Source organism: Gorilla gorilla, chromosome 8 (genome assembly GCF_029281585.2).
Source record: "Gorilla gorilla gorilla isolate KB3781 chromosome 8, NHGRI_mGorGor1-v2.1_pri, whole genome shotgun sequence".
Lineage (NCBI taxonomy): Eukaryota > Metazoa > Chordata > Mammalia > Primates > Hominidae > Gorilla > Gorilla gorilla.
The window spans coordinates 120,215,354-120,242,763 of NC_073232.2; the positions used below are offsets into that span (position 1 = coordinate 120,215,354).

The 27,410-nt window shown below is 38.7% G+C and overlaps 1 protein-coding gene across 1 annotated transcript in view; it reads right to left on the reverse strand.

Moving 5' to 3' along the window:
• LOC109028506 (uncharacterized) overlaps window positions 1-27,410 on the reverse strand; it is a 191,558-nt gene that overhangs the window by 62,108 nt on the left and 102,040 nt on the right. The gene's annotated exons all lie outside the window — the stretch shown is intronic.

Below are 27,410 nucleotides of genomic sequence, written 5' to 3' on the forward strand. Positions count from 1 at the left end.
TTTTGCTTAGATTAATTAGGATGATAGATATGTCAATTACATCACTTTTTAAAAATATAGTCTATTCACTATATTCTTCGATGAGGAAGAAAAAAATTGAGAGAAATAGTCTGAGTCACAATTAGAAGGCTTTTGGTGTTTAGAGAATAGTCATAACTAACTGGTAATTCACACATTATTACTGCAATCCATCCAAGGATATTTCTTTATACATGAAGGTATGATTCTTACGTTTAATGCTATGAATCATATCAGATAGTTCAATAACTTAAAATGGTATTTAGTGTTCTGGCGAAGCGTGATGTCATTAAAACATCCTAGATGATAAGCAAATGGAACATTCTTTCTTGGCAAACCAATGGTATTGGTCAAGGTCAATAAATCACATCTGTTGGGTTTTTGCAAACATAAGAGTGGCACAATATCAGCTGATATCCTGGTGACCATGATATAGGTCTTAGAATAATGATTATCGTAGATTGTAGTTTAGCTGGAGCTGGGGTATATTTGCAGCTGAGCAGCCCCTATGACATAGAACTGTCATATGGGCTTGGGGTCTCTAAACTCTTACTAAATGAGTTAAATAGCCACTGGAATTTTCATCTCATTTCTTGTACCTCATTTACTTGCAACTTTTCTTTATTATTTGTTTTTCATTAACTGCTTTGCAAATTAACACTGCTGAGAGCCCATTGTCCAGGACAGGATGTTGAGTTCCAGAGATTCTTCTTGGAGTTGAGTTAAAGTGGACTATTACTTCAGGAACAGGTGTATCACTTTAGCAGAGACTGGTACACAACAGCTCAATAGGTAAGAACCTAGTATTGTTCTCTGATTAATATTTTTCTCTTCTGTCCATGCAGTCCTGCTACTTTTCTTTCTTTATCTATTTTAACAACATTCCATTGGATTCATTTGATGATTTGGATAAAGACACCTCATGAACTACAAAATCCACGGAGGCAGAAACATGTTTAATTTTATTTTTGTTTATTTTTAATTTTTAATTTTATGTATTTTTTTCAGAGATGAGCTCTCACTATGTTGCCCACCTGGCCTCAAATCCATGGACTCAAGTGATTATCCTGCCTCAGACTCCCAAGTAGCTGGGACTACAGGTGTGTACCACCAAGTCCGGCTTATTTTCTAATATTCTATCTTTAGTTCCTAGTATTGTACCTAGAACCTAATAAAAACATTTGCTAGAATAATTTTCTTTCTATTAAAAATATTAATTGATCATCTACAACTGAATGCAGGAAATAATGATCCAAATGAAAGAAGAAAAATAGTAAGGATAATGGTTTCAGAAAACAGTTAAAAAAAGAAAAAAAGAAGGGACAGAAAGAAATAAATTGAAAAAGACAAATGAATAGAAGATAAAAGTAGAAAACAATATCAGGAATAAATAAAGGAAAAGCTCCTGGCTTGTCCCTCTCTAAGTGATTGACACAGCCAGCACTTCCTCTTTAAAAACCAAAACAGTAGAGAAGAGTTATTTCAAATTCTGAAATTTAATGAAAAAATATTTTATTGATTTAGTAAATATGTATTGAGAAGTATTCTTTTAAGAGTTAGCCATATTCTGTAAGGAATAGCCGTACCATTATTATCTGTACAGAGATGATATAGCGAAAATACTGAATGTGCTTTAAGCTCTTAGGATATGTCACAGATGAGATTTAGAGATTCTGTCTCTAAAGAGGTACAGAAAAAAACACTTTTGAAGATTCAAATAAAAATGTCCAGACGAGGAATTTTATTTTTTGTAACAGCATGATCATTTAAAAGCACCAGTCTGAGTCTTCATAGTCTAATAAACTATAGAGCAAATAAAATATACCCGATCTACAACAGGCATAACATTGTAAATATTCTGTGCGTTGAAACATTTATGATGATTAAGAATATGGGTTAGCATTTAGCTGACTAATGTTTTAAAGCATCAAAATAAAAATTCTTTCATTCCGAACAACATATTTTGGACATTTTAAAATATATTACAACATTAATTCCATCATTTATACGTTAGAAACAAGCCCAAATTCTCCTGGTAATACAAGGAATAAAAAATTACAGAGGCACCTTAGACTTTGATTGTTTTCTAAGAGGAAATTTTGCACAAATATGGATAGAAATTGCTGAGCTCTTCTATAAATTTGATTTGGTTTTAGAAGGGATTAATTCATTACATAGTGTCCTCAAAGAAAAGCAAATAAATAGACTTGTAGTCAGTATTCAGCAAATATTTTGATCATTTATGTCTAAAGATTTTCAGTGTCCAAGAAAATTTGTGTAAAGCAGGATGTCAATCAGGATCTCCTGGAACCATGGTGATTTAGACAATGCTGGTTTAAACCTCTAATTTCATACCCTGTGGAAGGAGATATTTATCTGGTCCTAGATAAATGTAACATTTAATATTAAAGAAAAGACAATATGGAAATAACCACAATACTGGAAAGAATTGAACTAATGATAGGAGAAAGGCTAAGTATTTTGTAAAAGTATGTGATAAAGAAGGAATACTTAACATCTATGAGAATCAGGACATAGGTCATCGAAAGGCATAAGGAGATAATGCCATTAAACGTGGAAGAGAGAGTGTGAGTAAGGCAGTGTGGCAAGAAAGCACGGGGCAGTTCGGCTTCTGACACTAACAGACATATTGGTACTGGCTCTACCATAAAAAAATGAAAGTACCTGTGATCGGTCCCTCCTGCAACCAATCAGCAATCAGACTGGTCTTACGCCAAGACTTCCTGTAACAGACTTTGTAACTTCACTTCAGCCTCTGATTGGTCACCTTCTGCAATCAATCAGACTGATTGCAGGCCACTACTTCAGTTACACAGGGTGTAAACCAAGTAACCAATGTGAAACCTCTGGAGGGTATTTAAACCCTGGAAAGTTCTGTAACCAGGACTCTTGAGCTGCTTGCTCAAGCCTGCTCCCAGTCTGTGGAGTGTACTTTCATTTAAGTAAATCTGTGCTTTCCTTGCTTCATTCTTATCTTGAAAAAAACAAACAAACAAAAAAGCATAGAAAATAGCTGAGGTAATGGGATTCCCAATTTATTAACTTCCTTCTTTCATAATAATAAAAATAATGTATTTAATAGCCACTTTCTTTCCTTAAAAGGGCCAAAGTGACAATGTGCAGATGTTCCAAATTGCCATTATTTTATTCAAACTGATAACAACGGAGCTGTCCTCTTGCTCTAGCAAAAGAGAATCATTGCCAAACCCGATGTAGAGGGTTGGATAACAAGGACATGGTCAACAATAAAGATAACTGTTGCAAAGTAAAACTGCTCAAATTGTCATCAAATACCTCCATCCTCTTCAGTAGGGAAAGGATGCCTACTAACTTTTAGTCGACCATGGTGAAAAGAATATATGTTTCCCAAGTGCATTTTCTTTTCTATAATATTTGATCATTCCATGATGTTACCCAAAAATACATTAGACATACGTTATCACTAAAGGGAGATTTAGTATACTGCTCAGTCTGACAACAACCTGGCAAGTTTCATCTATTTGAATCCTACATATTGTTCTTCACATTGTAAAATACAGGAAGAACAGACATGTTCTGTTCTTCTAACTTACAAATGATAAAAGGTTGTCAGTTAGCAAGCAGCTCCTCATCTCAAGGTAAGTGAGAAAATAGTTAAAATAGCCGGCTCTCAGTAACTGGGAGACTTTAGCATGAAGTCAAAGTTTGGACTAGATCACATCTAAGAATCTTTTTCAAAGATTTTCTGCACAGTGCTTCCTAAACATCTTCCAATACCATTTTTTTTTCATTCTTATAATTTATAAGAAAAGCAAGCTGGATCCCGGAAACAGTACTATCACCTGCTGATGATACCACTGCATGTGTCCTTCAGCTCAGTTAAACCTCCATTTACTCAACAGCAAAATGAATATAATAACATACAGTGTGGGTCCATTTGTGGGAGTCAAGGCAAATGGTGTTTTACAAGACATATTACAAATATTGGGAATTTTTTGTATAGGCATGTGCCATGTCCATGAAATTTTCAAGCTAGAAAGGATTTGGAAATCTAATGTTATTTCACAAATGAGAACACTATAGCTTAGAAAGGTTGAGTGACTTGTCCCAGGTCACATATGTAGTTAGGGGCAGAATAAGCAATAAAATTCAGACTACATCTTAGCCTTTTGTTATAATATTACAACTAACCCAAATACTTAGGGACAACCAAATCCTTGTGTCTTTTATCTTCTACTGGGATAGACAGTAGTAAAACATATACCAATCATTCATTGAAATGGGCAAGTTCAGATTTACATCCAAAATCTAATATTTTTTTTTTTTTTTTTGAGACGGAGTCTCACTCTGTCACCCAGGCTGGAGTGCAGTGGCGCCATCTCCGCTCACTGCCAGCTCCGCCTCCCGGGTTCACGCCATTCTCCTGCCTTAGCCTCCCGAGTAGCTGGGACTACATGTGCCCGCCACCACGCCCGGCTAATTTTTTGTATTTTTTAGTAGAAACGGGGTTTCACTGTGTTAGCCAAGATGGTCTCGATCTCCTGACCTCGTGATCTGCCCGCCTCGGCCTCCCAAAGTGCTGGGATTACAGGCGTGAGCCACTGCACCCAGCCTGATTTGTTATTTTTAATCTTTCCCAAATTGTATTTTCTTTTTTTACAATTTTATTTTTATCTCAATAGTTTTGGGGGAACAGGTGGTGTTTGGTTGCATGGGAGAGTTCTTTAGTGGTGATTTCTGAGATTTTGGTGCACCCGTTACCTGAGCAGTGTACACTGCACCCAGTGTGTAGTCTTTTATCCCTTGCCCCCTTCCCTCCCTTCTCCCTGAGTTCCAAAAGTCCATTATATCATTCTTATGCCTTTGCATCCCCATAGCTTAGCTCCTGCTTATAAGTGAGAGCATACAATATTTGGTTTTCCATTCCTGAGTTACTTCACTTAGAATAATGGTCTTAAACTCCACCCATGTTGCTGCAAATGCCATTAATTTGTTCTGTTTTATGGCTGAGTAGTATTCCATTGTATATATATATATATATATATATATATATATATACACATATACACAATGTGTATATATGTATACACAATGTGTATATATATGTATACACAATGTGTATATGTATGTGTATATATACATATACACACACACACAATGGTGTATATATATATATATATATATACACACTACATTCTCTTTATCTACTCATTGGTTGATGGACATTTAGGCTGGTTCCATATTTTTGCGACTGTGAATTGTGCTGCTATAAACATGCGTGTGCATGTGTCTTTTTCATGTAATGACTTATTTTTCTTCAGGTAGATAACCAGTAGTAGGATTGCTGAATCAAATTGTAGTTCTATTTTTAGTTATTTAAGGCATCTCATACTGTTTTTCATAGTGTTGTACTAGTTTACATTCCCACCAGCAGCGTAAAAGTGTTCCCTTTTCACCACATCCATGCCGACATCTATTATTATTATTATTTAATTATGACCATTCTTGCAGGAGTAAGGTGGTATCTTATTGTGGTTTTGATTTGCATTTCCCTGATCATTAGTTACATTGAGCATTCTATTTTCTAGGGAAGGGAGGTAAGTCAGCATTTATCCACCCCTACTGGTTAATATAATTTAGCACCTTCTCACTTGTATTCCTGTCTGTGTCATATTTAATGAGTCAAAGGCTGCATTTAGGGTACAAACAGGGCTGAAGCTTATAAAATAAGAGATTGCTATCAGCCTCATAAAAACAAGCCAAGAAAAGTATATTTCTTATATCTTGTTATATCTTTAATTCCAGGAACCTTAGACCTGGTGGTTGTTGAATTAAAAAAAATGTTGCAATGACAAAAATAATACACTGACAAGAATAAAAACAATGATAGGAGATATTTTCTGACACCTATATATTTTGTAATGTTTTTAGTTTCTGTATTGATTTAACACCAAGGGAAGATTATACTTACCATTCTTCCCAGTTTACAAATACATTTTCTACTTCTGAAGGAGGATTCTCAGTGTGGAGTGTAAATGTCACCATTGTTTAAATGCCACCTAGCTTGTTTATGCATTTGGCATTTGGCCACCTAAATGCGTGGCAACCAATTACTGCATTTCTCATGGGAAAGGACACAATCAGGAGATAGAAGGAAGACTCGCCTTTTTGTAAAATATGACATTTTGTAAAGCTAATCAATTTACACATGTTTTTCTAGGAGTCTGTCCCATTTTTCATGTTGGGCTATTGTTATTATTATTTTTAGCCAACAATTGGTACATGAATTTGTGACCAGTGTTGAGATTTGGCATCTAAGACTGAACATAATTTGTCATGAGTGAAACTTTCCACCCATGTCTTCCATTATTCTCTTTTCCAAACCAGATGGGTAGGCACAGTGGGCAAATTGTTCTTTCCTGTGCAGTTATTTTCACTTATTAAAATAGAATGAATACCAAGGACCAATGACATGTCTTGCCTCATTCTAGGATGAGGGATGCAAGAGTTAATAATAAGAGACAATATTCCTGCTGTCATGTAGCTTATGTTCTGGCCAGGCGGTGTCAAATAATAAACAAGTAAACTGACAGTTCAACAAAATAATATATGTAAAAAAGAGACATTTGGGTGGTAGAAAGAAGTGGTGATCAAGGTAGACTTCTGTGAGGAGATGTCATTTAGGCTGAGACAAGAACAATGGGGAAGGGGGCCGGGCATGGTGGCTTGCACCTGTAATCCCAGCACTTTGTGAGGGTGAGGTGGGTGGTTCACCTGAGGTCAGGGGTTCAGGACCAGCCTGGCCTACACGGCGAAACCCTGTCTGTACTAAAAATACAAAAATTAGCCGCGCTTGGTGGCATGCGCCTGTAATCCCAGCTACTTGGGAGGCTGAGGCAGGAGAATCGGTTGAAACCGGGAGGCAGAGGTTACAGTGAGCTGAGATCGCACCATTGCACACTCCAACATGGGCGACAGAGTGAGACTCCATCTAAAAAAAAAAAAAAAAAAAAAAAAAAAAAAAAAAAAAAAAAGAACAATGGGGAAGGGAAACAATGTTAATGTTCTCCATGTGAGAGGGAGGAGTGTTTCAGGAAGTGGAAGCAGCAAGCATAAAGAAGCTGAGAAGCGAATGGTTATCACATGTTACAGAAGAAGGGAGAACAGTGTGGATGGGATGCAGTAAAGAATGAAGGAGAAGGGTATGACACAATAGTAGAAAACTATTCAGGAGACAAATAGTGTGAGTTGTATATTAAGGCAAGGACATAAATCCTGCCTTGAAAAAACTTGAACTCTGGTAGTGGGTTTAATTTTAAGTATAGCAAAACACAAAAATTATATTATAGGAATTAGCTAGAGATTGAATCATTACAATTACCCTATTTAAGACATTATTTAATTCTTGCAGTTCAATGATTTTTTTATGGCTTATTTTGAGCCAGGTCATGTAATAGGCACAGTACTCTACATAAAAGGTAGCAGCATGGTTTCTTCTTTGAAGCACTTACAACCTAGTTGGTATATTACATTGTAAATATCATGGTGGAGAGGATCCCAGGGACATATGGGTAGACACACCAGACCAGGTGTAATGGGATAGTTTCCAGAAGGAAGCTTTCAGTTGACTCTTGAATATGGAAAAGAAGTGAAGGGAATTAAGGTCTGCGTGAATATATAGCTAGATTAATGGTATATGGAATTATAAAGTGGCACGACGCAACTGCACAATTCAGCAATGCTGAATAGAGTGAAAAGCATTGATTTCACTTCTGCTTTGGATATTCTTCCACCTGTCTTCCCAACCCCGAGTTCCACATGTGCATGTGTCTCCACCGATTCTTCCAGGCTCAACTCAAACATTACCTCATCCCTCCATGAAGTATTCCAGATGTTCACAGAAAGAAATTTCGTTCTTTATAGGTAAGACCCAAGTCTAATTTGTCTCTATTTCTACTATGATGCCCAGGGGATTGCACATAGTAGGTGGTCAAAAAACATTATTGAATAAATAAAATAAATTAACCTATCAACACAATCTCAAAGTTCATTACCAATTTCAGCTTCTATCTCAAAATTGTCTTAACTAGGTTGCTCTCAGTCTCAAAAATGGTTCCCAAACTAATTAGGCTACCATACTTTCTACTTGAAACGTATCATTTTCATTGACCCCTTTCAGTTCCTCCAATAGTGGCCCTATTCTTTTTTCTTTCTGGTAATTACTTTCTGGTATCTAGAATCTTAGACATATACTAGATCTTAGAAACCATCTATTTCAGTGATCTCAAACCTGGTTTCATATTTAAATCATTTTTGTGCTCCTTAAAATTATCTGTGACTGAACCCCATCCTCTGGAAATTCTCATTTAATTGGTCTGAAGTAGGTCTTAGACACTCCTGAGGTGATTCTAATGTGAAGCCATGACTTAGAACCACTGAAATTCATCATATTACATATTTTGAAAGCCACTTAATACAAGTGAAGAAAGTATAATCCAAAAAGATAAAGTGACTTGTCTAAGAGTCACAAAAATAATCTAATTGTGGCAAAGCTATATCTGGAGCCTAATCCTTTCTTTCTTCTCAAATTACCAAGTACAAGAATCCTTAGTCATGTTTTCTGAATGCTCCTCCTGGTACACACACACACACACACACACACACACACACATACACACACATTCTTTCTCTGAGAACTAACACAGGTTAGTCTGCAAGCAATGCTTAGTTTTCATGAAGTCTTTCCTAATTGCCTAGGTTTGAGGAAGAACATTTGTTTTCATGACAGAATCGAACTCTGTTTCAGAGTTCAGAGACATACTCACTTATCCAGAATTGACAGCAAAAGGAAGGAATTCCAGAGGTAAGCAAGATGGAAAATCTTTACAAAGATAACCTTAAACTGGATTTGTTTTTCTTTCTTGAGACTAGTTGTGAGAATTTAATGAGATAAGGCACACAAAGTATTAACACTTAGTAAAGCTCTTAGGTCATATTTTGTCTCTATCAGTCATGACTTCTATTATCATTATCATAGTAGATTAGTGCTGAATTGGCAGCAATGCAGACACTTAATGAACAGAGTAGGGAAAGAAGTCACATACATACATTGTGCATCTTTCTGACATCATTATATATGGACAGTTTAATTTAATTCAAATATTAGCCTTGTGAATTAGGTATTATTGTCCCAACTTTATATATGAGAAAACTGAAACTCAGAGAGACTTAGTAATTTACTAAGTATTATCCAGCTGGTAAGTGATGGAGCTAGGAGTTGAGCCCTCATCTAACTGCTCTCAAAGCATATGTGATTTTTTGTCCACACCAGATTTTCTCATTTTTGTTATGACATTTTGAGAAGGAGTTAGATTAAATGCATGGGTAACTGACCATAAATGGGAAATTAGGACTATTATTCTTGCAATCCTGACATTTTGAGGTTAATAATAAAATAAGTAAATGTTTTTATCTTTCAAATAATGAACATTGATGATATTCCAGTTTAAACGTACCACAAACGTATGATAGAAACCTACTGTGGAAACCAGGTTGGTCCCATGCTCTCCATATACAATGTCCCTTACTCTCTTTGCTTTTGGTCATACTGTTCATACCACTTGTGATTCCTTCTTTCTTCTTATGCCTCTCCAAATATCCCTCATTCTTTCAGGACAACAAAGCCCCACCTTGCCTGTTCTGATCTACTTAAACCTCCCCTTTCTCAGCATTCATACTGCAAGCATGGTTGGGACCATAAAGATTAGTGTCTTTCTTTGTGAGACAGCCTTTGTTCAAAAGTATCAGACATGAGTCAAACTAGCTTACACAAGTAAGAGGAAAGAACTAGCAAAACGAAAAGGCATATTTGGTAACCCATGGGCACATAATATATCTGGACTTTATGAGGGATTGAAACCAAAATGAGAAAACTTTTCTTTTTCTCTCACTCTCTCTCTCTCTACATCGGTTCATTGTCTTCTCTCTTTACATGTGTTTTTCTGTGCCACATTATGGCTGAACTCTCTAAAGGTTACATGTCCTTTTAGGTCAAGTGCACAGTAAAGACTCCTATAATTCGAATTTTGTGGGAAAGAGACTCATTATTCTAGCTTTGCTCATTCAGACTGAGATATAATCACAGCTTCAGTGGAGTTGGGGGTGATCGAATTTACTTCACCATTTAATAAATTGCTCTGGATCATTCTCTCCTTCTAAATATATAATAAATAGTATTAAAGTTGCAGAAAAATGTAAAAATCCCTATGGAAAATATAGTGACTTTTATCTCTTTTGTGCTCTTCACAATGCAGATACTTAACATCTCATGGATGATTAATTTATCAACTGATGGGGTAAGATAAAAAACACTATTGAGACATCTTGTGTTTCAATAAGTGGGAGGGTAGGATAATAGATGTTTAGCACCCTACAACCTTGCCAGAATGAAGACACTGCCAAGCCTACATAGAAGGAGCAAGAGAGATGCATTGGAATAACCAGGCTTAAACAGAACAAAATGGGACACAGTGGGCAGGAACTGGTTTAATATGATCTCACTGCATGAGGAAACAGTCACTTAAAGTTACCCTAAGACACTTTGGATGAACATAAAAACATGATCTTTATGTTTTTTCTCCAGCTCAGGATGAACAGACTGGAGAAAGAGCATGGATTAGCTTCAGCATCTCTAGGAAATCAAATCTTTGGAGGACTGGACTATGTAGGGTGATGCTATGGCCTAAGACACTCTTTTCAGCCCATTGTCTATTTTTCCAGCAGGCCTTTCTTTCTGCAATAGAGCAAAAAAAATTCCTTAGCTATGATCAATGTCTATTTTGGACAAAGGCTCTGAGAACGGCAATTACATCTTACTACAAATGAAAGCCTTTGTGTGGATCTCCCTAGGAAGTTAGGAATTTTATACTCATCTGTATAGAAACTACTACTTTTGTGTAAGTGTGTATTTCTCATAGTGACTAGTGCATGCCTGAGCATATAGGGATCTTTACACAAAGTACACTCATTGAAGTACAAATGAACTCTGTAGGCTCAGCTAGGTTCAGGTGACCAGTCACTGTCTAGTGAATAAGAGGGTAAAACTGGAAGATGATGGATGAGAAAATCAAACATTTATGTGATGTGAATACTTTCTTCCTTTATCAAAAGACTGCCAACATTCAGCAGGCAAGAATAAAAGAACTCTTAAAGTGATGGGGCCTTCCTTTTGGCCAAGAACTAAGACTATCTAAGAAACCAAACCACCTGTGCAAATTTGGGTACATTAGCCTACGTCTTCTGTGCCTTAGGGCGTAATAATAATTTTTACCTGTCCTACTGACAAGGAAGACAGATTTTTAAAAATATAGGAAATAGATTAACTATGATATCTGATTCAAATCTAACCATGTCTAAAACAAGCCACATAAAATTCATATATAAATCAAATGTATATATCCTTAATCTTGATATGCGATAGATCCATCTCACTTGTAGTTGGCAGAATTCATAGATGGACCCACATTCCTACTCCATTGGATAGTCCTCTTCCCTTCTACAGGCAGAACCTGTGAATATGATGAGATAGTTACTCCTTTGATTAGGTTATGTTATATTTGACAAGTGGTGATGGGATAGTCACTTCTATTATTATTTTACATGATGTAAGACTTCCTTATAGCAGATTGGAGTGGAATTAGGAAGTCAGAGAGATGCACTCCTGCTGCCTGGATGAAAGCAAATAGGTTTGTGTAAACTGCCATGGAGCCATGAGGGAAGGAATGGAGGTCACCTCTAGGAGCTGAGAGCTGCCCTGGCTGACAACTAGCAAGAAGATGAGACTGCAGTAAAATAGCTGCAAAAAAATGAATTTTGCAAAGAAAAAATTTCTGAGATTGGAAAAGGATCCTGAGCCTCAGGTGATAACTGAATGCCCAGACAATGCTTTGATTTCAGCCTGGTGATATTGTGAGTGGAGTACTCAGCTAACATGAACCTGGACTCCTGATCCATGGAAATTGTAAGGTAATAAGTGGGTGTTGCTTAAACCATTACACTTTTGGTAATTTTTACACAGTAATAGAAAACTATCAGACTGTTCAAGTAGTCAGTACACTCATTTACTAATTGAATAAACATTTAGTGGGAAACTACTTCATACTAAATAGCATAATATGAAATGGAGAGCAAGAGTCAAACGTGACCACCCACTACCCCTATGAAAATGGAAAAATGTTTCTTAGAAATGCATGTACCTTTAAATAGAGAAATCATTTCCTGAACTTCTCAGAACATGGTCTTGTTTTTATTAGGCATAAATAAATAGATACACATAACAAAAGAGACTGACTAGAATTTACACCCAGACTTCAAGGTTTTCACAGAATTGAAACTGATTCCTTCATGTTGCAACTGTTTGCTTTCCCACCCATTTTTCTCTTTTCCTGTCCAAGCCAGAAACAAAGACAAAAGTCCCAGTTTATGAGAAAAATATTTGTAGGGCAAAGGATTTTCCAAATTTCTGAGATGCCTGGACTCGCAAAAGTATCCTTTCTTCTCCCGAAGGTTTTTAGCCCAACCAGGCAGAGGTTGAGATACGTGGCTGCAAAAACCATCTGTGGAGTCCTTGCTTCAGCCAAACTAAGCTAGGAGAGACAGTGAATGACATATGGCTATAGAATACCAAGGGTTGATGAAATTCTTTATAACTTCTCTGACTATAACTCTTGCATAAAACAGCCCCTCCCAGCTACCATCTTTGCCACAACACCTACGCGCACAGAGCCTATTTTGGTTGTTTCACACCTCTTTCATTCCAGATGGCAAAACTGCAAGTATTTTTTCTTATATTAGAACTTTTAAAGTCCAATTTAATTTGTATAGCCTGAAATACAATTTGTCCCTTTGGAAGTTTGTTTTTCTTTAACTCTTTTAGCTTCTGTATTTGGGTAACAAAACTAGAGAGTTGGGGCAGCAAGAGTGATTAGAAGCATTTGATATTTCTCTGAAGTGACCAATGGCCCAAATTGAGAAATGAAAGAGAAAGAGAAATACAAATAAAAGAGGGAGAGGGAAAAAGAGAGATTAAGAGAGGCAGAGAAAGGGAGACAGAAAGAGAGGCTCAAGGGATGGGGCTACTTCTATCATTGAACAGCTAATGAATATGCAGGAGATTCTATGCTAAACATTTTGACAGATCAGTGATAAATCTGACAAACTGTCTATCCTCTAAGCCTTCACCATCTAACAAAGGAAAGGTACATAAATCTAATTAATCACAATTTCCAGCAGGCCATGAAAAGCATTCTAACACAGGTGAAGGGGGCCAAAAAATGAGAGAGGGATTCTGCCTGGCCCTTGTGGGAAGACCGCCTGGTAGCTTAGGAATAAGGAATTGGAATGGATTTTGAAATGGATGGAGACCAAAGAACTTCTTCAAGGCAAATCATCCCTCTAAGCTCACCTCAGGGGCACGTCTAGTAAAGACTTCAAGTTTTGTGGTTGTAGCCTTGTCATATACCAAATAAAATATGTTAAATGTTTATTTTCAGTAATTATTACTTACTGATACTTAATTATAGTTGTAGTTCTGTCTTAGTCTATGTGTACAGCTGTAACAAAATGCCTCCAAAAGGGTAATGTGTAAGTGAGAGAAATTTGTTTCTCACGGTTCTGGAGCCTGGGAAGTCCAATATCAAGGCACTGGAAGATTTGGTGTTGATTAGGGCCTGGTCTCTGTGTTCAGTTTTGCTTGTTGCTGTGTCCTTGCATGAAAGAAGGCAGAAGGGCAAAAAAGGACCTAGCAAGCTTTCTTCAGTGCTAATCCCATTCATGAGGGCAGAGACCTCGTAGCCTAATCACCTTCTAAAGGCCTCACCTCTTAATACTGTTGAATTGAGATTAAGTTTCAACATGAATTTTGAATGAGACACAAACACTGAAACCACAGAAGATATAATAGGCTCTTCTTACGTTACTATAAAAAAATACATGAGGCTGTGTAATTTATAAATAAAGAAGGTTTAATTGGCTCATGGTGCTGCAGATTTTATAGGAAGCATGGTGGTGGTAAGGCTTTAGAAGGTTACAATCAGGGCAGAAGGTGACGGGGGAGCAGATATGTCACATGGTCAGAGCAGGAGCAAGAGAGAGTCTGGTGGGAAGGTGTCACATACTTTTATATGACCAGATCTCATCAGAACTCACTATCGCAAAAACAGCACCATACCATGAGGACTCAAGTCCCAGCCTACATCTTTCTCACATGATCACAAGGTCCCACAATAGGCCATCTGCCTGCTGAGGAGCAATGAGATCCAGTCTGCGTTCCAAAACTGAAGAACTTGAGTCTGATATTTGAGGGCAGGAAGCATCCAGCATGGGAGAAAGATGTAGGCTGCGAGGCTAGGCCAGTCTCTCTTTCCACATTTTTCTGCCTGCTTATATTCTAGCTGCACTGGCAGCTGATTAGATGATGCCCACCCAGATTAAGGGTGGGTCTGCCTTTCCCAGCTCACTGACTCAAATGTTAGTCTCCTTTGGCAACACTACCACAGACACAACCAGGATCAAAACTTTGTGTCCTTCAATCCAATCAAGTTGACACTCAGTATTAACCATCATGCTATCTGTCTGTTGTTAGGATATTTAACAGATATCTATAATTCTATAGATGGATACATATGAAGAAATTCACCATGAGGGATTGGCTTACATGACTGTGGAGGTTGAAAAGTCCCATGATTTGCCATCTACAAGCTGGAAGTCCAGGAAAGCTAGTGGTGTAGTTCTAGCTTGAGTCTAAAGGCCCAATACCTGGGAGTATCAATGTCTTAGGAAAGGAGAAAATGAATGTTCCAGCTCAAGCAGAAAGAATAAATTCACTCTTCATCCACCTTTTCATTCCATTCAGACCCTCAGTTGATTGGATGATGCCTGTACACATCGGTGAGACATCTATTATTAGTCTTATTTGTTATCCTTACTGTTAGACCCTGACTTTCCTAACTTTATTGCCTTTCCCCCACCATGTGAATTCCAGTGTTCTGTCTTTACACAGTCTACTGATTCAAATGCTAATATCTTCCAGAAACAACCATATGGATACATCCAGAAATAATGTTTCACCAGCTATGTGAGCATTCCTTAGCCCAGTAAAGTCGACACATAAAATTAACCCTCAGAGTTGGCATGATATTTTATCCTTATTCTTAAACCATTTTATGAGTAAGCAATATGATTGTAAAATGATGAGGCTATTTTTTTCCCTGTAGATACAAATATTATAGTTAATAGTATAAATAAGTCTTTTCCCTTGTAGAAGAAATTATTTAATCTCTCCTCATTGTTATGACATATACATTATAATAGATTCCCTCTTATACAAATATTAGGGTTAATATAGGTAAAGTACCTATATTAATACTGATATTAAAGAACTGTCAATATATTGTAGCTATAGTTATTAAATATCAACACAATGTGAAGCATATTTGAGTTGAAGGACAGTTGTATATATTTTAAGGTAGATGTCTCAAAATGAAACAACTAAGAGATATTTTTATTTTTCATAAATGATTCTTTTTCCACTCTTCAAATGCTTAATTCACAACATGGAGTTATCCTTCCTGTTAGACTCAAACTTTCTTAAATTCAAGCTTAAAATATCTGACTTTCCTAACTTTATTGCCTTCCCCCACCATGTGAATTCCAGTGTTCTCTCTAAAGAATAGATCCTGCTCTCTCCGTTGAGTAAATGTAGCTTATAAAATTAATTACAAGACTGCAAGCTGCTGGCTGGGCATGGTGGCTCATGCCTGTAATCTCAGTACTTTGAGAGTCCAATGTGGGAGGATCACTTGAGCTCAGGAGTTTGAGACCAGCCTGGGCAACATGGCAAAACCTCATCTCTACAAAAAAATACAAAAATTAGCAAGGTATGGTGGTGTACACTTGTAGTCCCAGCTACTAGGAAGGCTGAGATGGGAGGATGGTTTCACCTGAGACAGGGAGATTACAGCGGGCAGAGATCTCCCCATTGCACTCCAGCCTGGGAGGCAGAATGAGAGCATGTCTCAAAAACAAAACAAAACCAACCAACCAACCAACCAACCAACCAACCAACCAACCAACCAACCAAAACATTGCAGGCTGCTATGGTTTGAAGAATTGTTCCCCAGAGACTCTATTGAAATTTGATCTTAATGTTGGAAATGGGAGCCTAATGGGAGGTGTTTGGGTCATAGGTATGGGCCCCACATGGATAGATTAATGCCTGCCCTTAGGGAAGATCAGTGAGTTCTTGCTCTATTGGTTCCCCACAAAGCTGTTTTTTTAGAAAACCTGGAACTTCCCCTCTCCTTCTCTTGCTCCTCTCTTGTCATGCGATTCCTGCACCTGCTGGCTCCCCTTTACTTTCTGCCATGAGTGGAAGCAGCCTGAGGCTTTCACCAGATTCCTAATCTTTCAGCCAGTGGAATCATGAGCCAAATAAACCTTTTTTCTATATAAGTTACCCCTCCTCAGGTATTCCTTTATAGCAATTCACATAGACTAGGACACAGTTCTTCCCTCAAAAATAAAGCTCAGACATGGCATATAGACTTTATCTTTTTCAATAATATTAGGTCTCCTGCACCCATCAAAGTATTCGATGGATTGTAAACTGCACTCCTCTAAGTGGAGGAGACATGAGCCCTTTATATGTACTGGTCACTTGTTGAGGTATTGAGTTGACAGCGCGCTGGCAGCCCTCGCAGCCCTCGCTCGCTCTCGGTGCCTCCTTGGCCTTGGCGCCCACTCTGGCCGCACTTGAGCGCTTCAACCCGCCGCTGCACTGTGGGAGCCCCTTTCTGGGCTGGCCAAGGCCAGAGCCGGCTCCCTCAGCTTGCAGGGAGGTGTGGAGGGAGAGGCGCGTGCGGGAACTGGGGCTGCGCACAGGCTTGCGGGCTAGCGCGAGTTCTGGGTGGGCATGGGCTCGGCGGGCCCACACTCAGAGTGACCAGCCGGCCCCACCGGCTCCGGGCAGTGAGGGGCTTAGCAACTGGGCCAGCAGCTTCTGCACTCGATTTCTCACCGGGCCTTAGCTGCCTCCCCGCTGGCAGGGCTCGGGACCTGCAGCCCGCCATGCCTGAGCCTCTCCCCTCCCCTGCTGTGGGGTCCTGCGCAGCCTGAGCCTCCCTGACAAGCACAGCCCCCTGCTCCAGGGCGCCCGGTCCCATCAACCGCCCAAGGGCTGAGGAGTGTGGGTGCACCGCAGGGGACTGACAGGCAGCTCCATCTGCAGCCTGGTGCAAGATCCACTGGGTGAAGCCAGCTGGGCTCCTGAGTCTAGTGGGGACTTGGAGAACCTTTATGTCTAGCTGAGGGATTGTAAATACACCAATCGGCACTCTGTATCTAGCTCAAGGTTTGTAAACACACCAATCAGCACCCTGTGTCTAGCTCAGGGTTTGTGAATGCACCAATCGGCACTCTGTATCTAGTTAATCTGGCGGGGACTTGGAGAACCTTTATGTCTAGCTGAGGTACTGTAAATACACCAATCGGCACTCTGTATCTAGCTCAAGGTCTGTAAACACACCAATCAGCACTCTGTGTCTAGCTCAGGGTTTGTGAATGCACCAGTCGGTACTCTGTATCTAGTTAATCTGGCGGGGACTTGGAGAACCTTTATGTCTAGCTAAGGGATTGTGAATGCACCAATTGGCACTCTGTATCTAGCTCAAGGTTTGTAAATGCACCAATCAGCACTCTGTGTCTAGCTCAGGGCTTGTAAATACACCAATTGACACTCTGTATCTAGCTAATCTAGTGGGGATGTGGAGAACTTTTGTGTCTAGCTCAGGGATTGTAAACGCACCAGTCAGCACCCTGTCAAAACGGACCAATCAGCTCTCTGTAAAACAGACCAATCAGCTCTCTGTAAAATGGACCAATCAGCAGGATGTGGGTGGGGCCAGATAAGAGAATAAAAGCAGGCTGCCTGAGCCAGCAGTGGCAACCCGCTGGGGTCCCCTTCCATAGTGTGGAAGCGTTGTTCTTTTGCTCTTTGCAATAAATGTTGCCTACTGCTCACTCTTTGGGTCCACACTGCCTTAATGAGCTGTAACACTCACCGCGAAGTTCTGCAGCTTCACTCCTGAAGCCATTAAGACCATGAACCCACCGGGAGGAACGAACAACTCCAGACATGCTGCCTTAAGAGCTGTACCACTCACCGCAAAGGTCTGCAGCTTCACTCCTGAGCCAGCGAGACCACGAACCCACCAGAAGGAAGAAACTCCGAACACATCTGAACATCAGAAGGAACAAACTCCAAACATGCCACCTTTAAGAAGAGTAACACTCACCGCAAGTGTCCGTGGCTTCATTCTTGAAGTCAGTGAGACCAAGAACCCACCAATTCCGGACACAGTATCATTCTTAAGGACTGTATGAGTGGTGACATACAGAAGACACAGAGGCTACTTTGATAAATGGAAAGGGTAATTTTAGGGTTTTATGCAGTAGCAAATAAATAAATCCACTTCAGCCTACTTTAAAGGCTGAGACCGTGGTAAAAAGCAAAATACAGCTTGAAATCTTGTCCAGAAGGGTCTCTGCTGGTTTCTTAATGTAACATCTAATAAAAAATATGTTTTAATATCTATTATATTCAACCCAGGCAACCCCAGCTGTCAATCAGGCTGACATTCTTTTGCTTACAGTATTTAGATAAATTAAACTGCCAGTCTTCATTTTTCCTGATGGCTATACCAACATGTCCCATTTTTATCTCAGATCTTATTTGAATTTAAAATCATACTAGTGCCTTCAGAGTCCTTACTTTCAGATTGCTATCTTCTGCGATGAAACCCAGGATACTAGGGCCCAAGCCTTCAATTCAAATGAAGTCTGACCACTACATCAGAGGGGAAAAATAGCACTTTTCTTCTTCTCTGCGTTGAAATTCTCAAATTAGGAAGCTCAAGCTCAAAAATGATTTCAGGCTTAACAATGATCTCATTGTTGCTGAGTCAGGAGGGAAGAGGCTTGAGAGCTGTGTCCTAAGATGACAGCAAATGGCTAAAAGGTGAGGAGAAATCTTCCTATCTATGAAGCTGTAAGTACAACAACTCAGCCAGCCAGGGTTTGATTACCCCCAAACCTGAACCACTGAGGATGTCCCTGAAGGTGGCGTTGGGTTAGATTTCTCACCATTTTAGAAACCTGAGCTACATCATGTGGGGGCTTTGGAGGTTCAGGACCTCAGACAGTAGTGGCGTTAATGAGATTCACTAACTAAAGCAACAGCAGTGAAGAAACACAGGTCACTGGCCTCCGTTTTCATCCTCAACTTAAATTCAGTCTAACTCTAGGCTAAATCACCCAGTAGGCAAGTTTGACACTAAGGTCTGCCTATGCCTGTTTCCAGGTAACACTACTTTTGCTGTTTATTTACACTACCTCTTAGCATTCTCACGTTACTTTGTTACTTCCATCACTCCAAACCCCCAGGCTATATCTTATTTTCACCCTACTTAGCAATGTTATTTAATCCATGACCACTCATTTGCACATTTATATCAGCAAAATTTACATTTCTTCGCTGCTCTTAGGAAGTATGAAAACTACCAGTCACTCAACAATCCATGGGAATCAATTCAATCAGCTAACAGAGCAGCAAAGCAGCAGCTTTCCATATTTATTCTGAACCAGCAGCATTAGCACAACCCTAGGAAACTTGTCAGAGTTGCAAATTTCCAGGCAACACGTCAGATTTATTGAATCAAAAGGTAAAGTAGGGGGCACATAGTCCTGTAACCTGTGTTTAACAAGTCTTCTGGGTGATTCAGACATACAGGAAAGTTTTTGAACCACTGAGCAAGAATAGCTCAATTTGAATAAAGTGGCCAGATCTGCAATTTACTGAACATCTATTTCTTTTTAAATAGAACACTTTTTAACCCAAAATAAAGCTCCTTGGAACATGGCTATCTTTTATTTATGTTTCCATGTCCCAAATGTTACCAGTATGCGTTGAATACAATGGTAAGTTATAAAAAATGCTGACTGTAAATGAACCAACAGAATTTCAAATCACAGAGCTAAACTAAATAGAACCTACACTCTTAGGAGGCAGGTTGGCCTTGTGGTTAAAAGTAAAGGCTTTCCAATCAAATGGATCTTGGATCAAGTGCCAACTCGACCAATTCCTGGGCATACATTTCTTAGGCAGCTTATTATTTATCTCTAGATGTCAATTTTCTTATCTGTAAAATGTAGACAGCAGATCCTATGCAAAATAGTTGTTGATTGGGTTTGGTGATGTCTTTTGAGAATGAAAAGATAAACCACAGACTGGGAGAAAAGCATTAGGCATAACTGATAAAGGACTATTATCTAAAATATACAAATAGCACTAAAGACTCAACAATGGAGAATCAACTATACAATTAAAAAAAATAAGCCAAAGACCTTAATAGACACTTCATGAAAGAAGACATACAGCTGGCAAATAAGCATATAAAAAATGTTCCACATTATGCCATCAGAAAAATGCAAATTAAAGCAACGAGATACCACTACCTACCTACTAGAATGGCCAAAATCCAGAACACTGACAATATCAAGTGTCAGTGAGGATGTGGGGCAATAGGAACTCCCACTCATTGCTGGTGGGAAAACAAAGTACGGCCACTTTGGAAGACAGTTTAGTGGCCTCCTACCAAGCTAAACATACTCTTACTATATGATCCAGCAAACTTGCTCTTTGGTATCTTCTCAAACTTATGTCCATAGAAAAACCTGCACACAGATGTTTACGACTTTATCCATAATTGCCAAACCATGGAAGCAACCAAGATACCCTTCGGTAGATGAATGGTAAATAAGCTGTGATACATCCAGACAAGGGAAGATTATTCACCAATAAAAAGAAATGAGTAATCAAGCCATGAAAAGACATAGAGGAACCTTAAATAAATTTTGCTAAATGTAAGAAGTGTAAAAATCCAATTTGAAAACTCTCCATAGTTTTGACATTCTGGAAACGTCAAAACTATGGAGACAGTAAAAATATCAGTGGTAGCCAAGTGTTGTGGGGAGGGAGAGACGAATAGGTGGAGTACAGAGAGAATATTTAAGGCAGTGGAATTCTACTCTGTACATTATAAGTTTGGATGCATGTTATTAGACATTTGTCCAGAACCATAAAATGTATACTACCAAAAGTTAACCCTAGTGTAAACTATGGTCTTACGGTGAGAATATTGTGCCAATATAGGCTCATCAGTTACAACAACTGTGCCACTCTGATGGGGGATATTGATTGATACATGGGGAGTCTGTGGATGTGTGGGGGCAACAAATATGTGGGAGATCTCTGTGCTTTTTTCTCAATTTTTTTGTAAACCTAAAATTGCTGTAAAAAAGTCTATTTTAAAAAAGAGGAAAATTCAATTAGATGATATTAATGAGGTGCTTTGAACAATTGTGGGCATAGTATAAATATGCTAATAGTTACTATTATTGATGTTTACCATTTAAAAATATGGTTCTAAGGTTTGTTTTAATGAGTTAAAATATCCCATAAGGAATATTTATTTGTATTCCAGAAAGCTGCTAGAAAAGTAAAATTCTTAACATTTAATTCTCAATGCTCATTCTATTTCTGTTAATTAACAGTCACTTGTTCAAAGTTGATTAGAAAGAGAGAACATAGGCCACATCTAACTAGAACTCCAGTGGGTTTACTTTATTATCTGTGTCAAAAACCCACCTACAAGTAATCCTAGAAATGCATTTTCTTTCTTTCTCAGAGTTTGTTAGATTATATCACTGAACACATCATTGACCAGGAAGCTTATGAGTCTTAAGTTATTGTTGTCAAGGCCATCTCATTACATGTACATACAAAGATCCATAAATTCAATAGACAACTTTAGTTTTCAGATTTGTTAATATATTGTTGTCTCTCAGTGTCAGTGGGAAGTTGGTTCCAGTACCCCGAGGATAAGAAAACCGTTGGATGCTAACTTCCCTTATATAAAATGGTGATATCTGCATATAATCTACATGCATTCTACTGTAGAATTTAAATCATCTCTAGAGTACTTATAATATCTAATAAAATGTAAATACCATATAAATAGTGTTTACATTTTTATATTTGTTATTTTTTATTGTTATATTCTTATTTTGGGGGAGTTTCTTTTGTATATTCTTGATCTGCAGTTGGTTGAATCTGCAGATGCAAAACCCTCAGACATGGAGGGCCAACTGTAATAGTCTCAGATCCCTTCACTGGGGAAAACAGTTTACTAAAACGTCTGTTACTACAGCAGGCTTGCAATTTTGCAAACAAACATCTGTCTATTCTGCACAGGCACACAGAGTGTGTGAAGCCAGGAGGGAAACACTGGATCCCATTGGTGTAAGTTGTCACAAAACCGAAGTGTTGTCTCTTGATGAGTTCTGTGTGGATGTATACACAGCTGCTCCATTACAGTGAGCAATCAACCACTGCGAAGGTTCACTGTGTTTACTGTGTGAGAGAAGGAAGCCTGGCCTCAACTCAGTGTTGTCACTGTGGGTGACTTGGGAGATTTCCATTTGTATCACCCCAAGCTTTATTAGCTACATCCCCAGACATTTCAAGTAAATACACAACAACAACAATTCTGAATAGTCAAATGCAGTTTAAAAACAACTATTGTAGCCCCGTTCACAAGTCTAGCAGATGCTGTCTCTAATAAAAAATATGTGAATTATCAAAATAGCTAGAATTAGACCATGAACAAAAGGCAAGCGATTTTTCTATGTGTCCTGCTTCAAGAAAATGATAAAAAGACTAAATAATTGATTTTGATGTTAAATGAATGCTAGTTACAGGCTATTTTACAATAGTCCAATTTTGGCCCACCAGTGATAATGTTTTAAATGTCTGTATTTCTAAATTGTTTATCTTCTGTTACTTTATATCTTATTTTGCATATGATCTGATTTCAGAAAGAAGGCTGTTTTCCCTTTATTTTGAAATTGGAAGTGGGGGTAAAGAGATTATTCAGTAAACCAGATTATATTCAGAGTGTAGTCCTTCTCATATTCCAGCTAATCATCAAAGGCATTAAACTCAAATGCACATTGTAAGAGCGAAAGCCAGACTAAAGTGGTATATTTTCATTTCAATTCCACTTGTTATTTTTATAGTATTACTATAATAGAAACTGTTTAATTTTGCCATTATAGAAAGAAGTTCGCTCGAGTAAGTGTGGCTTGAAATCAAGAATATCAAACATTATTTGTTTTCTAAGTACCCAGATGTAGGTGGCATTCCATTCAGGAAGCTCAGTGTATTAGTCAAAGCATAGACATGTAAAACTGGGGAGAAAGAAGCTCTGGAAAGAGCACTGAGCTTGACCCTGAGCTCTGTCACTGAAGAGGTACATGACCCTGAACAAGTCATATCACTCCCACAATAACGTTTCATGAGTGGCACCTTGCTGTAAACTATTCAATGTTGCCATGCCTTTGCACAAGCTCTTCCCTTTGCAAGAATATCATTCCTTCCTCCTCCCTAATTTCTAGTTAGTTTGTTCTTTCTCTTTCCTCAAGTTTTTACCCAAGCAATGCCTCATTAGATTTTCTTTCGCTCTTTTTACATAGAGCTGGCTGTAAATGTTTTAAATATAAATATATACATCAATATATTGAAGCACAAATTCTAATACTGTGCATTAAAATATTTTGGTGATAATAGGGTTCCTGAATCACTCTCTATTGTGATTCTTTTTTGTCTACATGTTTCCTGGCCCTGTCAGATATATATGTCTTAAAGTATACCTTGCTCAACTATGTTTTTATACTATCCAGTATTCACTAGTATACATTTAGTAAATAATGGATGAATCGTTTCTCAATAAAGTAACATAATGTAGTTGTGCTCTCCACCTCACAGAATGTTGAATTTGTGAAATTATGACGATTAAAATGTCTTCCAACTTTACCAGAGTATGCATATGTCAAAAATTTTTATAATCTCCCAAAGAGACAAAGAGAATCATAATTGCTCATCAACAGAATACAAATTTCGGTGTTGTGAAACCACTAATGACCAACCTCAAGCTGTTCTTTGGGAAAGGATAACCAACACTGGATATTGAGTCAGAAAAGGAAAATGGATGGCCAGGCTATGTGTGTTTGTTTCTTGGTTTTGTTTTGTTTATAATAAGATACAGAGCATATAGAGATCTAAGAAATTGCAATGGAGACATGCTTTGAAACAGAATCAAAATGTTAAGAATGCTTAAAAACATTCTTCCACAAGCCTACATTGTATTTGGCAAGTCTGCTTCTGAAATCCAGGGCCTTTTCCTCCTTGAGAGCATCTTGGTTGATTTCTGCAGGGTGCATGATCCTTCAATACTATTCAGGATTATACGAGGCATCAGAAATACCAGAGAACTGGACGTGGCTCATGGAAAGAGCTCAGGGAGAAAGGCCATTATGGCCAGAACAGCACTGAGTCACCCACTATTGCTACTGGTGGATGGTTATTCAGGTTTCTACATCTTTAATTCTGAATTTATTGCCGAATTTATTTACGGATATTCGGATAACATGGAAGCAAGCACTTACTTTCTTTGGTAGACTTGAGGAGGAATACAATGTATCCCAACTAGAGTGGCTGGAACATTTTCCCCTTGCTGTTAAAACTCCTGCTGGGGTGAGGATAGGGAAAGAGAAATACAGGATACCTACCAACTGAGTATATTCATAGTCAACTTTCTCTCCCGCTAATCTAAATATAATAAACTCCATGAAACACCTCTCATCTAGCATGAAGCCTAATACCCTAACACATAACTGGTAATTAACAAATGTTTGTTTAATAAAAATGATTAAGTGGATTTATTCTTTTTTTTTTTCTTTTTCTTTTTTGAGACAGAGATCTGCTCTGTCGTCCAGGCTGGACTGTAGTGATGCAGTCTCAGATCTCTGCAACTTCTGTCCCCCAGGGTCAAGGGATCCTTCCACCTCAGCCTCCTGGGTAGCTGGGACTACAGGCACGTGCCACAAAACCTGGCTAATTTTTGTATTTTTCATAGAGATGGGGTTTCACCATGTTGCCCAGGCTGGTCTCGAACTCCTGGACTCAAGTGCTCTATTCGCCTTGGCCTCCCCATGCGCTGAGATTACAGACGTTAGCCACCGCGCCTGGTGTAAGTGGATATTCTTAGTAGTGACATACTCAGAGATATTGGTGCCTCAAATCTACTCAATGAAGAGAATGCTACAAATATGAAGAAACAGGGAGTTTAAAAGCTTAGTTATGCAACAGTAGCTCAGGTATTCATCTCCCCACAGAAAGAGAATTCAGGGGATGGGTTTCTACCTTGAAGCATAAAAGTGGGGCAGATATGGATATGTCTGTACCTCGATTCCAGTTTTACTCAGCATCCTCTAAGAGCCCCAGTAGGAAAAGAACCCTAGAGATAAAGAAATGAGAATCCAAGTCAGGCCCTGCCAGCTATGTAACCTGGACATACCACTTCGGTTTTCTAGATCCCCCGTTTTCTGAAAAAATGATGAGGAATCTGGCAGGTCACTCTGTGCTTCTAATGAAATTTCTTCCAGATAAACCTAACAGCAAAGGTGAGTGAAGGTCTGAGCCCAGGCTCAGACTAACAAGTCAACAAAAACAATCAATGCATTTCTATGATATTTCAATTTTCTTTATTTTTATTTTTATTATTATTATTTTTTGAGATGGAGTCTCGCTCTGTTGCCAGGCTGGAGTGCAGTGGTGCAATCTTGGCTCACTGCAACCTCTGCCTCCCGGGTTCAAGTGATTCTCCTGCCTCAGCCTCCTGAGTAGCTGGGATTATAAGCACATGCCACCATGCCTGGCTAATTTTTGTATTTTAACTAGAGACAGGGTTTCACCATGTTGGTCAGGCTGGTCTCGAACTCCTGACCTCGTGATCCACCCACCTCGGCCTCCCAAAATGCTGGGATTACAGGCATGATCCACCATGCCTGGCCTCAATTTTCTTTTTTCAGATTCAAGCACATCCCTCACTGGACTTCAAAATCTGCCTGTGTTTGTTCAAATATAAAACAAGTTTTTGTGTATATAACCTTCTAATGGAAGAAAACACTTTCTGGAAGCTAAGACAGTTGTAGCCTTTGATTTCTAGTAGTGCTTAGTGTCCCACCTCATGCCCTCATGGGTACCGCATCTCAGCTGCAAAAGCAAAGAGATACATGGTATCTCTTTTATATCCAAAGTCTAATTTTGAAAATAATTTTGAAGATTACTCTCCCTCTTTTCCTCAAGCTTACCACAATTTTTTCTTCTGCTATATGATATTCTGCATGATTTCTTCTGCTGTATGATAATCAAAATTTGCCTTTGATTAGTAAACTTAGGAAACAGTAAACTTTAAGGGTAACTGTTAGTAAATCCTTGAATAAATTAACCATCCTTTATTGATTGACTGGATTCACTGCCTTTGAGCTATCCTACTTCTCAGTAAGTCAAACCAAGTTAAATATAAAATGTCACCTTCATTAAAAATGTGGCATAATGTCATAATATTTTACCAGCTGGCCCACTTGCTTCTTGATCATAAATTACCGAAATTCCTATAGTTAGAATATTTATTTCCTTGCTCTTATTTTTGGTGTTACTGTTGTCATTGTTTTACTACTCAGTTAAATAGTAAGTAGAACTTTATTCAGGGGTAAACTATTTTGTTTTGTGTTCAAAGAAAATGCCTGGTTTGCCTGGGTTGCTGAGGGTTAATATGTAATAAGGGGCTGGGAGCAGTGGCTCATGCCTGTAATCCCAGCACTTTGGGAGGCCAAGGTGGGTGGATCACTTGAGGTTGGGAGTTCGAGACCAACCTGGCCAACATGGTGAAACCCCGTCGCTACTAAAAATACAAACATTAGCCAGGTGTGGTGGCTCATGTCTGTAATCCCAGCTACTCAGGAGGCTGAGGCAGGAGAATTGCTTGCACCCCGGGAGGTGGAGGTTGCAGTGAGCCGAGATTGCATCACTGCACTCCAGCCTGGGTGACAGAGTGGGACTCTGTTCCCCTGCCACCCCCCCAAATGTAATAAGGAGTTCCAAGATTATTTCACAAGAACACATTCTTCCTCTAAGTTTCCTGCAAAAAAAAAAAAAAAAAGTACCAGCTTTTCTTCTACATGTCCTAAACTGAGTAAAGATCTGCTTCACTGCTACAGACCAAAAAGAAAGTCCCTATTGGCAGTAGTTTTTGGGAGGTAAATGTCACCAAAAGGTTATCAAGGCCTTTAAATCAGAATGCCATCTTTGACCCTTGGGATAAAAAGGCAAAACTTTAGCCTTACAAGGTGAAATATTAGCAATTATTTGCATCCAG